Source organism: Citrus clementina, unplaced genomic scaffold (genome assembly GCF_000493195.1).
Source record: "Citrus clementina cultivar Clemenules unplaced genomic scaffold, Citrus_clementina_v1.0 scaffold_3, whole genome shotgun sequence".
Lineage (NCBI taxonomy): Eukaryota > Viridiplantae > Streptophyta > Magnoliopsida > Sapindales > Rutaceae > Citrus > Citrus x clementina.
In genome coordinates, this window is record NW_006262339.1 from 32,009,991 (window position 1) to 32,025,787 (window position 15,797).

At 29.5% G+C, this 15,797-nt stretch overlaps 1 pseudogene; it reads left to right on the plus strand.

The window, feature by feature from the left end:
- The first annotated feature begins 2,881 nt into the window (after positions 1–2,881).
- LOC18046262 lies at positions 2,882–4,143 on the plus strand (annotated as a pseudogene).
- The last annotated feature ends 11,654 nt before the right edge of the window (positions 4,144–15,797 follow it).

Genomic DNA, 15,797 nt, shown 5'->3' on the forward strand with positions numbered 1-15,797 from the left:
TAATGTTTTATAATAAATGGAATATAACATTAAAATAAATGTAATAATATGTACATTTTAAAAAAATTAATGTCTAAAAATATTTTAATATTTTACAATCTACTAGATATATTTTGTTATATTAATGTAAATTTTATAATAAATAGAATCATAATATTAAAATAAATGTATTAAAATTTAAATTATCTTGAATATTATGTAAAATAATAATTTCAATGTTATTAGTATGTGAGTTTTTTTTACTTGTAAAATGTATTTAATGCGAATTTTTATTTAAAATCTATAACAAATAAAAATATATTATTAAAATAAATATAATAATTTACATTTTTAAATTTATTAAAATATTCTAATATTGCTAGTCTTTTGCATAGATTACACTATTTATATAATATTAGCATTTATAAAAAAAAATTAAAGTCATTTTTTTGGGATAATAGAGGTAAAGTGCATAATGATCAAAAGAAGTTCTCGGTGTCCCTTTTTGGAAACTTGGGGGTGTTAATGAAGGGTGCATATATCATTTCTGTGGTAAAAAGAAAAAAATATTACAATACTTTGAAATCTACCATTTTTATAAACTAAATTTGTAAAATACTATTTTTACACTTTGTTGTTAACAAGGAATCCGTTAGTGAATTTATTTGAAAAGATGTTTTTATCCTTGAAATGTAATTTAATATGTTGAAGTAGAATATTTTTAGGAAATGAAGTCAAATTCGAATGTATAACAAATATATATATAAAGCTCTCAATGAGAGGAACAAAAATCTAAGTAAATATTTTACCACGTTCTATTGTTTGTGGGGAAAATGACACCTGTATCTCCAAGACCCTCGAGTTTTCAATAAAGGATGCCAAGATCCCTTGTTGACTCTAATACCCTTTAGTTTTATTTACTCAAAAAAAATGACTCCAATTTTTTAGAGTAAATACAAATATAATATTAAAATAAATGTAACAATTTATACTTTTTAAAATAATTTCTATATTTAAAAAATATTTTAATATTTTACTATCTTGTATTACATTAAAAAATTATAATAAATAGAAACATAATGTTAAAATAAATATTTAAATATTTAAATTGTTTTCAAGATTATATAAAATAATTTTAATATTATTAATTTATGAGATTTATTTCATTAATTGTAAAATCTATTTAACCAAAGGATGTTTGGTTTAAAGAAAGGGGAAGAGAGGAAAAGAGTGGAATGGAAGGGAAGGGAGAAGAAATGAGTGAAGGAGAATAGTAAAATTAAATTTCATTGTTTGGTTTGACATAAAATTTGATAGGAAAAAGAATTACAATTTTTTTCTTTGGACAAATTTATTCTTTCCCTTAAATACTATCTATATTAGCAATGAAATAAAATTTAATTTCAATACCAAACTTTTTTAATGTCAAAAAGTCCTAAAATAATTCATGATTTATTAGAATTATATATATATATATATAAATAAAACGGAGGTCCAGCGGCAATCGACGACGTTTCAACGGAAATCAGTGGCGGTCGACAGCATTCCAGTAGTGGTTCGGCAGAGTTTCGGTGATAGTCTGGCAGATGTTCGGCGACGGTTTGCCGGAGTTCTGGCGACGGTTAATTTATATTTCTATATTTTCATATTAAATAAATAAATAAGTTTATTTATTTTGTTAAGTTTCTTAAATCATTCATTAAATTTAATTAATATAAAATTATTTATAACATTAAATTGATTAAATAAAATTATAAATAATAATTACTAAGGGCATTAAATAAGCTAAAAAGTTGAAGGGTAATTTTGGAAGTTTTGGTTTCCAATATAAGACGAAATTAAATTCTTCACTCTTTAGTCTGGAAATCAAATTATACATTAATTCTTATATATTTTGTCTAACCAAACAATGAAAATAAAAATAGAACTTAAATTATTTTCCTCTCCTCCATTCTCTACTCCTAACCAAACAGCACCTAAAGATTTATTTAAAATTTTGTAATAAAATATTATTTGTATTCTAAAGTTATTTTTATATATTATAAAATATTCTAATATTCTATTAGATAAATTAGATTATTTAAATTATATTTGTCTTTATTAGAAAAATCTAAAAACCAATTTTTTAGTTACTATTTACAAAGGATGTTATAGTCAAAAGAGGATTTTGGTGTCCCTTATTAAATTCTTGAGGGTACATAACTATTTTCCCAAACTTTAAGTGTAAGTGTTCTTTTTCCTTGTTTGTGCGTCAAAAACTTATTTGAATATTTAAAAAAGACTTCATATAGATTTTCGATGCAATAAATGACAAAATTTGGCATACATTTCTAATTAGTTCTATTCCTCACGTTGAGAGGTACAAAAAGACTTGTTATATGATCAAATCTGATATCATTTGCCCTATCTAACAATACCAAAAAATATCCTGCATCATAATATTAAATTACATTACAAGAGAAAAACTGTCTATTTTATATAAATCCAGTAACAAATATAACGGTAAGGTGTAAAAATGTTAATTTTAGAAACTTGGGTATAAAGATGATAAATTTGTTACTGTTGAAATATTTTTGGCCTTTGTCATCTATAAGGTGAAAAAAAAAAATAGTAATTTCGCAAGTTTAAAAATTTGATTGAATATGTATAAATCATAAAATCAATAATAGAAGTAGGAGCGACTCCGGACTGACCCCACTTGTCAAATCACGATGATGACTTTGGAGAACAAATCATGCCAAAGGGACAAGATTAAAAAGAACTACTGAAGATAAAAAAGGACTTAAATTATGCACTTTTTTTTGCATACAACAATTCGATCTTATCCTCATCTGAGCTTAGTCTCTAGAGCTCTATAAATTCGAACTCTTCCATGCCAAACTGATCAAGTAACTCACTCAAACAGCTCTCTGAAAGATAACAAAATGAATACTCCTTTCGTGACTGCAGTCTCCTTTCTTCTCCTTGCCTTTGCCACAAAACCGCTTGTGGGACTCGCTGATCCTTTGGTTGATGTCAATGGCAACAAGGTGGAAGCATCCTGAGACTACTATTTGGTCTCAGCAATTCGAGGAGCAGGCGGCGGCGGCCTCACCCTCTTCAGGGGCAGAAACGAACTCTGCCCACTTGATGTTGTCCAACTAAGTTCCGACTCAGAAAGAGGAACCCGTTTAAGATTCGCAACGTATGATAACACTAGTATGATCAATGAAGAAGTGGATCTGAACGTGAGATTCTCGACAGAGACTCGCTGCAACGAACCAACAGTATGGAGAGTCGACAGCTATGATGCATCGAGAGGAAAATGGTTTATATCAACTGGTGGTGTTGAAGGAAACCCTGGAGCTCAAACTTTGAAAAACTGGTTTAAGTTTGAGAGAATTGGAAGAGATCGAGGTGAGTAATAGGGATAAAAATACCTATATTTCTTGATTTAAGTACCTATTTAATTCTTATATTTTAAAAAATACCTCAAAAACTTATAATGATAATATTACATTACATTCTTATCCTATTTTTTTCTTTTCGTTTAATGACATAACTTAATTTGATATATTATAATTTTTTTATTAATATTTCAAAAATATTGTTGTACAAATATTATTATAAAAAGAAAATAAGGATGGAATTGTGGCTTATTTAACAATAAAAGTGTCTTGGAATTTTTTTTAAATATAGAAATTAAATAAATATTTAACTCAAAATATAAGTAATAAATAAATATTTACCGTAAGTAATAATGATAACTGAACACAAAGTTTGAAGAGACAAATAATGACAAAATACGAAAAAACCATCTCACTTATCTTGTATTGATTTTTTTTTTTAACTTACTTTACAAAATTGTATATTAATGTATCCTTGCTCTTTCCAGCTACGTACAAGATTGTTCACTGTCCTTCCGTTTGCGAATCCTGTGTATCTTTATGCAATGATGTTGGGGTTTCTCACGATCATGCTCGACGTTTGGCTCTTACTAATGGGCCTGTTGTTCTAGTCCCCGCTAATGAGAGATCAGCCTCATGTGCATCTTGAATGCCCTTGTATCCTTACTCTAAATAATGGATCGGGCTAGCTCCTTGACGCTTATAACATAAACAAAAATGTCATTGCTAACTAGCCTGTGTACCTTTGAACGGAAACTTGTAGTAGCATTAAATAAAAGTGGCGAATTTTGACTGTTTAATCTCTTAAGAGCTTTGGTTATGACTGAGGAGTTATTACTTGGGGGAAAAAAAGCTACTTTGACAGGGATAAAAAAATTTATTTGAAAAAAAAAAATGAAATACTTCAATGTTCAATCAACCATGACAATATTCATAGGCATATTCATGTGACTAAGTTGAAAAATTAATATTCATTCAAGTGATAGGCTTAAGCATTACAGTTAAAAAACAATTGTGACAATCAGCTTATTCAGATATCTGTACCCCACAATCGTGGATCTTATCCCAACTAACATGCTTTAAGACAATGAACAAAACCGTGTAATTAAACACATTTCAATTGTCTTGAACCAAACCGTGAAACAGATATCAATTGTCTTGATGCAAATAATTATGAGTAATATCTTGCTAACATTTTGGACCGCTTGTTAGTGAATGCAACGTACAGGGTATCTCCAATTCTTAACTAGGATTCATAGGGGTAAATATATTAGAATATATAGTATTTAAGTCAGATCATTCTTAAATATTTTATTTGAATTTGCCTTGTTTTTTATTTGTATTTGAGTTTTTTTTTTCTAGTTAGTATAGTTTTATATATGTTAGACCAGTAACTTCTTTCTCGCTTATTTTATTAGAATTTTCTTATGAATCTACTCGTGTTCAAAAGTTAGCTTAAGATTTGAAAGTCTTATATTATTAGTCCAGTAATAGGGATGGCAAAAAAAAAAAAATTCAACTTGATTTTATCCCTAATAAACTCTCCTGGACATATTTTTCAAACACTCGGCAATATTCATGCTCAGGCCTCACCTTAAAGCTTGATTCCAACCCGAAAGCTACAAAATGATTTACAATAAAAATACATATTTTTTATAATTAGAGTACACATTTTAATATTTATATACCCCACTAATAATATATATTTAAAGTTGTAAATCCTTTAACCCAACTTTTAAATCCTAATCTAATAAAAACAAAATTTTATAAACTACCAAGCTGTTTTACAAATTAAATTTTATTTATAAAACACCTTTTAATATATTTTAAAGTTTATAACGTTTTATTTTTATCATATTACGCTTTAGAAGGATTTAAATGTTGTTATGAATGGGCTATACAGATACAAAAATAAATATTTTAACCTTTTGTTTTTAAGCATTTCTCTTGCTTTAAGCTGGGTTCAGGTTTTTTAAGGTGAAATCTAAGCCAAACATAAGTGTGTTTAGAAAACGTGCCCAGGACGGGCTACCTAGGCTAGGGTGGAGCCGATTTATTTTGCCATCCTCAGTATTGGGCTAATAATATAAGTTTAAGGCAACTATCAACTCTTGAGTTAGTTTTTTGACATAAATTAAGCATATGGGCTTATGGGCTTCTATAGTACGATGGAACCCACAAATTTATTGTTGATTGAAAATGATATTTAACATCTCAATGTGGTCCTTTTTCCTTTGCTTCAAACACCAAATATCTGGGTATATTATCTCCCTTGCAAACTGATTTTAAGCTAGAAAATAGGAGTTGGACTATTGGCACCCACCAAATCTCCTCATGCAATCCCATTTTTAGTTGTATTTATTTTATTTCTGAAAATGTCCTTTTTTTAATACATTCTTTTAGCTTTTAATTTAATTTTTTTTTAATGTTAAAACTCAAAGTGGTATTTTGTCTTTTTTTTTTTGGGCAATCTTATTGTTTGTCTACACACAAATTAAAAAATTTTCTAGGTAATGAATTTTTAGATGTCAATCATTGGTTTAAATTAAACTATTTTAAATTATAACTTGGAAGGAAATTAAACAAAAATATATATAACCAGTAAGAAATAGGAAAAAATAAATTATTTTAAGTCTATTTTAATTAGATAGGAAGTGAAAGATGGAAAATAAAAAAGAAGGATTGATTATGAATTCAAGAATTTGTTGGAAAAATATCACTGTATGTTTGATTCTTATTTGTTTTAACTATAATTTTATTTAAAGTGGGGTTTTATAAGGATAATAAAGGGGTACCAATAGCTTCACTTAGAAAATAGTTTCTGGTATGATGATATGAGCTTCAAGCAACCCTTAACTCTTGTTGTAACTTTTTAGTATAAGTTAGGCCCATAAGATTTGATATGATCACATCATAATCCCCTAAATTAAAAAGATTTTAATATGTTTCAATTTTTTTTCTTTTACTAATTGTTGAAAATAAAGAGCAGTATAGATAAGGATAACAATTTATTTTTGTAAGCGTCAAGGCTTAACTTAATTATAACATGAACGAAAATATTAAAACGGAAATGTTACAATTACCAGGAAAAGAAATGTTACAATTATACTGATTATGATTTTTTAACGAGTTAATCCTTGATGCTTAATTTATTTGATTGATTTACAATATATTATTAAGGATTAACTCGTTGTCCAGGTGTTCTATCATATTCATGCCTATTAGCCCTCTTCTTAATCAAAATACTAGTCGCAACTCTTCTTCTATCAAGACTGTGTTTTGGCGTTCTCCAGGGGTTCCTTGGCTTGAGATGAATACGGATGGTTTGGCTACGGGTAATCCCAGAATCTCGGTTTGTGGGCTTTTTTCAAGGCTTTAATGGTGCTTTTACGAAGCCGCCTTACTGTGGCTCTGGGCCTTGTTATGCTGAGATTAATGCCATTCAAGCTGTTAATATTGCTCTTTCCATGGGATGGCAATTTGTTTGGCTGAAGAGGGATTCAAATCTGCTAACTCTTGCTTATTTGCAGAACTCTCTTTTTCATCTGCCGGGGCAACTCGTACTTTGTGGTTGAACTGTCTATAACAGATCAGTCATATGTAGTTTCGTAGTCATATTAATTTTGAAGGGTAATTCGGTTGCTGATTGCTTAGGAAAGGCGGGGTCTAACTGATTCGAGGCCCTTGGTGAACTTTTTTTTACTTACGTTAAACAACATCAATTCCCAAAGGAATATTAAATAGCTTATAATTCAACTATCTTTAATAATATATTGAATTTCAACAATTATCAACATGATCCTAAAAAAAAAAAAAGATATATATTTATTGTGATCATCTTCAAAGTTGATTATTTCATTCACTATTTCATTATTGTTTAATTCATTTGAAGTTAATCGTTCAATAACAAATTCTTCACTTAAATACATATCTTTTCTTACTAGCAGTGAAAAATTTATCAAGAGCTCGTTTTTGAGATTTAACTAATTTTTCTGTTCTCCTTTTTTAAAAATTTTTTTTTTGTACCTTTTCATATTCTGATGCTTATTTTCTAGTTGACATGCTTTTCAAATCTAAATAACAAACAAATAGACAAATAGACAAATACACATTTTCTTTTCTAGATTATTCGAGCCATATATCAATACCAAAAATAAAAATAAATTAAATTTAAAAAAGATAAGAATAGTAACAATTAAAAATAGAATTGTTGATACCACTTGGCAAGTTGACTAGTTGAGACGAATAAAATGATTAGATGATGACAATAAATTTCGTACAAAAGAATTTTCTTTGTAGAGAGGAGAGTAACAAATTGTTTAGTTGAGAATATCATTGATTCACTATCTATTTGCTTTGGGTTTTTTAATAGATTTTGATAGAATACTAAGAGTTAGTTCTAAAATATAAGGTTAATAATTTTAATAGAGTAATTTTTGGAAACAGAAGGCATTGAATTTTTTTTTTAAATAAAGAAGTAACATCAATTAAAGTCTTTCCTGTGACTAAGAAAGGTCTCCCTAGCCTATGTACCTTTGAACGAAATAAAAGTGGCGAATTTTGACTGTTTAATCTCTTAGAGCTTTGGTTATGACTGAGGAGTTATATCTTGGGGGAAAAAAGCTACCTTGACAGGGATAAAAAAATTTATTTGAAAAAAAAATGAAATACTTCAATCAACCATGACAATATTCATAGGCATATTCATGTAACTAAGTTGAAAAATTAATATTCTTTCAAGTGATAGGCTTAAGCATTACAGTTAAAAAAAAGTTATGACTGAGGAGTTATATCTTGGGGGGAAAAAAGCTACCTTGACAGGGATAAAAAAAATTATTTGAAAAAAAAATGAAATACTTCAATCAACCATGACAATATTCATAGGCATATTCATGTAACTAAGTTGAAAAATTAATATTCTTTCAAGTGATAGGCTTAAGCATTACAGTTAAAAAAAAGTTGTGACAATCAGCTTATTCAAATATCTGTACGTCACAATGGTGGATCTTATCCCAACTAAAATGCTTTAAGACAATGAACAAAACCGTGTAGTTGAACACATTTCAATTGTCTTGATGCAAATAATTATGAGTAATATCTTGCTAATATTTTGGACCGCTTGTTAGTGAATGTAACGTACAGGGTATCTCCAATTCTTAACTAGGATTCATAGGGGTAAATATATTAGAATATATAGTATTTAAGGCAGATCATTCTTAAATATTTTATTAGAATTTGCCTTGTTTTTTATTTGTATTTGAGTTTTTTTTTTTAGCTAGTATAGTTTTATATATTTTAAACCAGTAACTTCTTTCTCACTTATTTTATTAGAATTTTCCTATGGATCTACTCATCCTCAAAAGTTAGCTTAAGATTTGAAAGTTGCCTCAAGCTTATATTATTAGTCCAATAATAGGGATGACAAAAACGAATTCAACTTGACTTTATCCCTAATAAACTAGCCTGCGCATATTTTTCAAACACTCGGCTAGATTCATGCCTCACCTTAAAAGCTTGATACCAACCCGAAAGCTAGAAAAATGCTTTACAATAGAAATACATATTTTTTTAAATTAGAATACACATTTTAATATTTATTTACCTCACTAATAATATATATTTGAAGTTCTAAATCCTTTAACCCAACGTTTAAATTCTAATCTAAGAAAAAAAAAATTTTATAAATTACTGTTAGAGTGCAATTTATGCACTAGTTTTGCATTGTTTACTTCCCTTAATATCGATGTTTTGCACTTAATAATAATGATTTATTTGTGTTTTACTTTTGTAGGTGCAATTCTATTGATTGGTGATAAAATTAAGGTACAAGATGATATTTAAGGATGATTGTTCTCTTGGAGAAATTATGAGTGTTAGAAGAACTTTGTTGATAAGGTGTAGGCGCATGCTGTCAACTACGGACCTGCAGTTTTTAGTTTAATGTGTTTTATATTTTTGGTTATTTTTGTAATTACGAATTTAATATTTTAGATATTAGTATTTTATTTGAAATAGAACTCTAGAGGAGAAGAGAGAGAGAGAGTATTTAAGGGAGAAATCTATTGTGAAAATGAGGGATTGGAGAAAAAGAAAGAAACCCTAGATCTAATTTTTCTCTTCTCTCTATGAAGAACTAAACTTATTTTTTTCTGGTTGAGGGTTAATGAAGCTTTGATTCATCACTACTGTGAGATCTTTCTTATGCTTTAATTGTTTTATTATTTTTTGGGTATTTATTTATTCTCTGAATTAGTTTCATGATTATGCTTGTTAATTAGGTAATTGGCCACTATTTAATTATCAATTTAATCTATTGTCAATTAAAGGATTCATCGTATGAAGATTTTAATGTTTGTGATAAATAACATAGCAGTGAGTTGTGTTATGAGAATAAACAATCTAATTTAAATGAATCATCGTATGTGTTGATTAGGATTTGGGTCTCTCTGGTTTTTCAGGCTGTCAATTGATTAAATCATATGATCGTATCTAGGGTTGTCTATTGATTAGGGAAATAACCAACGGTCGTACCTAGGTTATCGACTAGTTAAGGAGAGATTGGCTATTAGAGGGTCTCAATAGTTATAACCGGTCTATTCATAAGTAATAATAATCTATATTTGAATCAATAATTAGTAGTCGAATCAAGCTGAGTTAATTCCTTCAACCAGAGTTTTTTCCAATTTGAATTACAACTTTAATTTTCATTCTTGTTATTTTAATTTGATTTTTATTATTGTCAACAAAACCACCATTTTATGTTTTACGTTTTAAAATGATTTAAATAATTACCGATCTCTGTGGACACGACCCTGCTAAATCACTATACACAATTTATTTAGAGTAGGAAATTATTTTTGTTGGCTTCGACAACCATCAATTACCAAGTTGTTTTACAAATTAAATTTTATTTATAAAACACCTTTTAATATATTTTAAAGTTTATAACATTTTATTTTTATCATATTAGGCTTTAGAAGGATTTAAATGTTGTTATGAATGGGCTAAATAGATACAAAAATATATATTTTAACTTTTTGTTTTCAAGCATTTCTCTTGTTTTAAGTTGGGTTCAGGTTTTTTAGGTGAAACCTAAGCCTAACATAAGTGTGTTTAGAAAACATGCTCAGGGCGGGCTACCTAGGCTAGGGTGGAGCCAACCACTAGGGCTTGGCCCAATTGGCTAGAGTCACTCCCTCACAAGTGTGAGGGAAGTGGTTCGAACTCCCGCAGATACATTGCAGAGGTTTAATTTTAAATTTCTTTCCTTAAAGCCTCAAAGCTTAAGTGAAGGCAGTCTTTCTCCCAGAAGAGGAGTGGGCGTCCCTTGAATATTTGAAAGAGTTAAAAATATGAGCGGTGTAATTTCAGAATTGATGTAAACTGATCTCAGTAATTTGTATGGTTGTAAATATCATGAGCAATAGTTCTCCTAAAAAAAAAAAAGGCTAGGGTGGAGCCAATTTATTTTGCCACCTTTAGTATTGGGCTAATAATATAAGTTTAAGGTAACTATCAACTCTTGACCTAGCTTTTGGCATAAATGGAGCATATGGGCTTATGGACTTCTATACTACGATGGAACACACAAATTTATTGTTGATTGAAAATGATATTTAACATCTCGATGTGGTCCTTTTTCCTTTGCTTCAAACACCAAATATCTGGGTATATTATCTCCCTTGCAAACCGATTTTAAGCTAGAATATAGGAGTTGGACTATTGGCACCCACGCAATCTCATCATACAACCCCATTTTTATTTGTATTTATTTTATTTCTGAAAATGTCTTTTTTTTAATACATTCTTTTAGCTTTTAATTTAATTTTTTTATTGTTAAAACTCAAAGTAGTATTTTATCTTTTTTTAATGTTTGGGGGCAATCTTGTTGTTTGTCTACACACAAATTAAAATTTTTTCTAGGTAATGAATTTTTGGATGTCAATCATTGGTTTAAATTAAACTATTTTAAATTATAACTTGGAAGGAACTTAAACACAAAAATATATAACCAGTAAGAAATGGGAAAAAAAAATTATTTTAAGCCTATTTTAATTAGATAGGAAGTGACAGATAAAAAATTAAAAAGAAGGATTGATTATGAATTCAAGAATTTGTTGGAAAAAAAAATACTGTGTATTTGATTCTTATTTGTCTTAACTGTAATTTTATTTAAAGTGGGGTTTTATAAGGATAGTAAAAGGGTACCAATAGCTTCACTTAGAAAATAGTTTCTGGTCTAATGACATGAGCTTCAGGCAGCTCTTAAGAAAATAGTTTCTGGTCTAATGACATGAGCTTCAGGCAGCTCTTAACTCTTATTCTAACTTTTTAATATGAGTTAGGCCCATAACATTCGATATGATCACATCATAACCCCCTACATTAAAAAGATTTTAATATGTTTCAATTTTTTTCTTTTACTAATTGTTGAAAATAAATAGTATAGATAAGGATAACAATTGATTTTTGTAAGCATCAAGCATGAACGAAAATATTAAAACGGAAATGTTACAATTACCAGGAAAAAAAATGTTACAATTATAATGATTATGATTGTTTAACGAGTTAATCCTTGATGCTTAATTTATTTGATTGATTTACAATATATTATTAAGGATTAACTCGTTGTCCAGGTGTTCTATCATATTCATGCCTATTAGCCCTCTTCTTAATCAAAATACTAGTCGCAACTCTTCTTCTATCAAGACTGTGTTTTGGCGTTCTCCAGGGGCACCTTGGCTTGAGATAAATACGGATGGTTTGGCTACGGGTAATCTCAGAATCTCGGTTTGTGGGTTTTTACGAAGCTGCTTTACTGTGGCTCTGGGCCTTGTTATGCAAAGATATATGCCATTCAAGCTGTTGATATTGCTTTTTCCATGGGACGGCAATTTGTTTGGCTGAAGAGGGATTCAAATCTGCTAACTCTTGTTTATTTGCGGAACACGCTTTTTCATCTGCCGTGGCAACTCGTACTTAGCGGTTGAACTTTCTATAACAGATCAGTCATATGTAGTTTCGTAGTCATATTTTGAAGGGTAATTCGGTTGCTGATTGCTTAGGAAAGGCCGAGTCTAACTGATTCGAGGCCTTTGGTGAACCTTTTTTTTTTTAAAGACATTCTTACGTTAAACAACATCAATTCCCAAAGGAATAATAAATAGCTTAAAATTCAACTATCTTTAATAATATCTTGAATTTCAACAATTATCAACTTGATCTAGAAAAATAATAAAAAAGATATATATATATATATATATATATTGATCATCTTCAAAGTTGATTATTTCATTCACTATTTCATTATTGTTTAATTCATTCGAAGTTAATTGTTCAATAACTAATTCTTCACTTAAATACATATCTTTTTCTACTAGTTGTGAAATTTATCAAGAGCTCGTTTTTGAGATTTGACTAATTTTTCTGTTCTTTTTTTTTTAAATTTTTGTAGCTTTTCATATTCTAATGCTTATTTTCTAGTTGACATGCTTTTCAAATTTAAATAACAAATAAATAAACAAACACAAGTTTTCTTTTCTAGATTATTCAAGCCATATATCAATACAAAAAATAAAAATAAATCAAATTTAAAAAAGATAAGAATAATAACAATTAAAAATAGAATAATTGATACCACCTAGCAAGTTGACTAATTGAGATGAATATAATGATCAGATGATGACAATAAATTTTGTAAAAAAAATTTTTTTTTGTAGAGAGGAGAGTAACAAAGTGTTTAGTTGAGAATATCATTGATTCATTGTCTATTTGTTTTGGATTTTTAAATAGATTTTGATAGAATACTAAGAGTTAATTCTAAAATATAAGGTTAATAATTTTAATAGAGTAATTTTGGAAAGAGAAGGCATTGAATTTTTTTGAAATAAAGAAGTAACATTTAAAGTCATTATTCAACTGTAAAAATATTTCTTTTTTTTAATAATAGGGAGATGCCTAGAAATTAGGCTTTCCTACAATATATACTTAACTTAAAATAATTTTGAATTAAAAAAATTATTAATTATACTAACTAATAAATAGATATACAAAAATTTGGCCTTTCATAAATATTGGGTTAGCCTAGTGGTAAAGCCGCCACTGTTGCTTAGTTAACACAAGTACTACCTGCTCACAGTTCATTTCAACAATTTTTTATAAAATTGTTGTTCGAGACATCAAAGATTTGCAACTCAAAGAAAAAATAATCAGCCTTAAAGGACCGTAATTTATTCGAATGTAGAACAAGAAACTGAAGCTGTAGCCAACGTGTAAATTAATATATCCTCTATCTTGTTGTTGCCGAGATCAACAACTTGAAGATTTGCACAATTGAGCAAAGATCTTGGGACTGACCCTACAAGTTCATTGCCATTGAAGTTAAGGGTTCTCAAATTACTGCCCTTTGACAATGTTTCAGGAATTGGCCATGGAATCTATTCTTCCTCAAATCCAACACACGCAGAGTATTACTAAAGTTTCCAATTAATGCATTCTGGAATGGTGCCACTCAAGCTGTTGCTGGGCAGATCAAGAAATTCAATGGTACTTAAGTTCCAGATCAAACAAGGTGTCTCTCTGGTGAACCTATTGTTTGATATCAAAAAGACTTTCATATTAGATGATGGATCTAGAAACAATCCTTGAAGCAAGTTGGAACGAAAGTCAAGATATTCAAGATTCTTCCACGGAAGTTTCTTAATGCCTGTAAAAAAATGTTCTGATTCATCAAATATCCAAGAGGCTTTCTTTATTAAAGTGCCTTGGGGATTGAGGTATGTAATTTCAATATATTTGTGCCAGCATTCAGCAGCTGTATGCCCTGATTTGAAGCAAATTTGGCAGATAGGCACTGATTAGTTTGTGGTTCAATAGCAGACATATTGCCACTGCTAATAAGATTACCGCCAAATGAATTCTTTCCAAACTGAGCAAAATTATTACTTCCCATTAATGAACCATTTCTGCAACCTGAATTTTAATGTCCCTGCAAACCTCCTGTGTAACTTCCTCTTCCAGCATTGCCTTTTATTTGTGCAGAGTAAGCATTCATCATGCCAGAATTGCTATAGTCGGAAAGTTTGCAATATTAACATTGAACATTTGCTTTTCACTCCGACTTTGCTCAAGTCTAGTCTCATGAGTAGGAAGTAAAGCATAAGCATCATCATAATCCAGTTTACTTCCAGTGATGAAAGTAGCTATATCTAGATAACCAGCTCCAACCATTTAGAATCTGCTGCAACAAATCCTTCTCAGATGTTCGACTGCCAGCACAAGCCAATTTATCTGCTATCATTTTCATTTTTAAACAATACTCTTTTATACTTAGAGACTCTTTTCTCAAAACATACATCTCATATCTAAGTTGAAGAACCCAGCTTCAGACTGCACACCAAACTTTTTGTCCAAATTTCTCCAAACATCAAAAAAAGTATTACAAGGAAGTAGAAGACTTAGTACACCTTCACTGACGGAACTGAGTAACCTTCTCAGAAGCATTTGATCTTGAGATCTCCAAGTAACATAATTAGGATTCTTAATTTGTTACATAGATCCAGAAGCTGCTCCAGCATAATTTGATGAAGTGATGAATCGATTTGGAGCTGTTTTCTCTTCAGTGATATAGCCTTCTAGACGATTTCCTCTTATAGAGGCATAGAACAAGATTACGCCAAATGATGTAATTAGATCCATCTAATTTGATCAAAGTGATGAAAGAAAATGTTGTTCGTGGTGCTGGATTTGTAGTAACTGTACTAGAATTTGTATTAAAATTGCTTGTGCTAGCCATTCTGGCTCTGATACCATGAAACAAATATGAAAAATTGATTGAAAGCTGTTGTTTGGCAACTGAGAAAATTTGAGAGAATATTCTTTGCAATGAATCTTTTATTTCTAATTAATGAATGTGTCCAGATCTTAGATATTTATACGTCTTACAAGAAATTAATGCTTTACTAACTGTATTAAGCTAATCTAAATCAGCTAAATGTAAGCACATGCAGGAGAGCATGCATGACAGAATTTGCTGAGCTGTCATTGCTGTTGAGCTGCAGTAGCTGACTCATCAATATTGGCATTTGACTTGTTTATCTCGGCAGTGCTGCTACATTTCTTCACACTTGACTGTTGCTTTTCTTCTTTACTTCAACAAGGTGAGCTATCTTCACTCCCTTTATAAGACTGGATTCAATTACCCCCAAGACCCTAGTAATATCTCAAGTCTTGAGCAAGATTAACAAACAAAGAATCAAACGCGAATTGAATCAAGAAATAAATGAAAACAGATAAAAAACACAGAGATTTAAGCAGTTCAGCACCTGATACGTACTGGTGCCTACGTGCACTGAGAAACATTTGCTTAGGGCTTTCACTATATCAAGAATGGAAGTTACAAGGCTATAGGGACTATTTCAGGATTACAGGAAG